The sequence below is a fragment of the Aotus nancymaae genome, unplaced genomic scaffold (assembly GCF_030222135.1).
Source record: "Aotus nancymaae isolate 86718 unplaced genomic scaffold, 86718_ANA_hifiasm-v0.15.2.pri h1tg000012l, whole genome shotgun sequence".
NCBI classification, from domain to species: Eukaryota; Metazoa; Chordata; class Mammalia; order Primates; family Aotidae; genus Aotus; species Aotus nancymaae.
In genome coordinates, this window is record NW_026988423.1 from 27,079,583 (window position 1) to 27,081,973 (window position 2,391).

The window sequence follows — 2,391 nt, forward strand, 5'->3', positions numbered from 1 at the left end:
AAAAAGTCATCAAATAAAACTCAACAGCACATAAAATATAACACATCATGACCAAGTGGGTTTTATATTAGGAATGCAAGGATAATTTGGTATTAGAAATTCACTAATATAATTTATCATTATAATAGCTCTAAAAAGAAAAACTATACATCTTTATAGCTGCTGAAAAGTCATTAGTTAAATATAATACTCATTTTTTTATTTAAAAATCCCATTAGGAATAAACAGAGTCTTCTTCCTTAACATGATAAAGGTACATCTAACTATACTAAAAAGTCTGCATTCCCCTTGTATATTACTATGTACCAAATGCATTTAAAAAATTGTGGCTTTACAAAGGCATGGAATCAACCTAAATGCCCATCGATGATAGACTGGATAAAGAAAATGGTGTACAACATACACCATGGATTACTACGCAGCCATAAAAAGGACAAGATTGTGTCTTTTGGGGGAACATAGATGGAGCTGGAGGCTGTAATCCTTAACGAACCAACACAGGAGTTGGCAAGCACATTTCACATGTTCTCACTTACAGGTGGGAGCTAAATGATGAGAACACATGGACACATAGAGGGGACACATAGAGGGGAAAAACATACACTAGGTAGGGCCTTTCAGAGGGTGGAGGGTGGGAGAGGATCAAGAAAACATAATAGGTACTAGGCTTAGTACCTGGGTGATGCAATGATTTGTACAACAAACCCCCATGACATAAGTTTACCTGTGTAACAAACCTGCACTTATACCCTGAACTTAAAAGTACAAAAAAAAATAGTAGCTTTAAAACAATAACAATTATTCATTTTGCTTAGAAATTTGGAGGTTGCTTAGGCTTTGCTAGGCAGCTTTTTCCACGGTCTGTCAGAGTTAAAGTCAGACAGTGGCTGTGGTTCAGGCCACCTCCAAAGGTTTTTCACTTTAATGTCTAGTGCCCAGGCTGCAAAGACTGAAACAGCTGGGGCTGCAACAGCTGAGGCTTCTCTGGCATTCCTCTCTATGTGTGACCTCCAGGTAGGGAACTAGATTTTTTAAATGACAGCTGAAGGTGCCCAAAGTGAGTGTCCCAGTAGAGAGAAATTGGCATAGCCTTTTCTAATCTTCTGGGAAAGCCAACGGATCAAACTTTGTTGCGCTGTATTTCTTGAGGAAGCCATAAAGACCTATCCAAGTTCAAGAAGAAGCTGCATAGATTCTACCTATTAAGAAGAGACTGTCAAAAATGCACAAATATGTTTTAAAAGCCACTGTGGCATTATATTAATGGGGAGACACCAGAAGCATTCTGATTAAAGTCAAAAACAAAATAAGGATTCCATTATTAATTATGATTTAGTGTTTGATATTATTCGAGAGTAGGGATGGGCAAACGTTTTCTATAAAAGGCTGGGTAGCAGTTATTTGTAAACCATAACGTCTCTGTCACAACTATTCAACTGTAATGCAAAAGCCATAGCTAATACATAAATGAATGGATGTGGCTGTGATCCAATAGAACTTTATTTACAAAACAGGTGGCAGGCTAGATTTGGCCCATGGGCTGTCATTTGTTGACCTTTGCTTTAGAGTTTGTGGCCAACGCTAATTTAGAAAAACAAAGCAAGGCCGGGCGCGGTGGCTCAAGCCTGTAATCCCAGCACTTTGGGATGCCGAGGCGGGTGGATCACGAGGTCAAGAGATCGAGACCATCCTGGTCAACATGGTGAAACCCCGTCTCTACTAATACAAAAAATTAGCTGGGCATGGTGGTGCGTGCCTGTAATCCCAGCTACTCAGGAGGCTGAGGCAGGAGAATTGCCTGAACCCAGGAGGCGGAGGTTGCGGTGAGCCGAGATCGCGCCATTGCACTCCAGCCTGGGTAACAAGAGCAAAACTCCGTCTCAAAAAAAAAAAAAAAAAAAAAAGAAAAACAAAGCAAGAAGTATAAAAATTGGAAGGAAGGAGATAAAATTACTATTGTCTTGTAAATAGTATGATACATATCTATAAAAACCAAAAAAAATCAGCTATAAAAATATATCATAAACAGAAAATTCAGAAAGATAAATGGGAACACAATTGAAATGCAAAAATGAATAGAACCAAAAACTCCAAGTATTAGGTCGTGCATGTGGCTCACACGTGTAATCCCAGCACTTTGGGAGACTGAGATGGATGGACCACTTAAGGTCAGGAGTTCAAGACCAGCCTGGCCAACATGATGAAACCCCATCTCTACTAAAAATATAAAATTAGCTTGGCGAGGTGGTAGGCACCTGTAATCCCAACTATTGAGGAGGCTGAGGCAGGGGAATCACTTGAACCCAGGAGGCAGAGGTTGCAGTGACCTGAGATTGTGCCACTGCACTCCAGCCTGGATGACAGAGCAAGACTCTGTCTCAAAAGAAAATT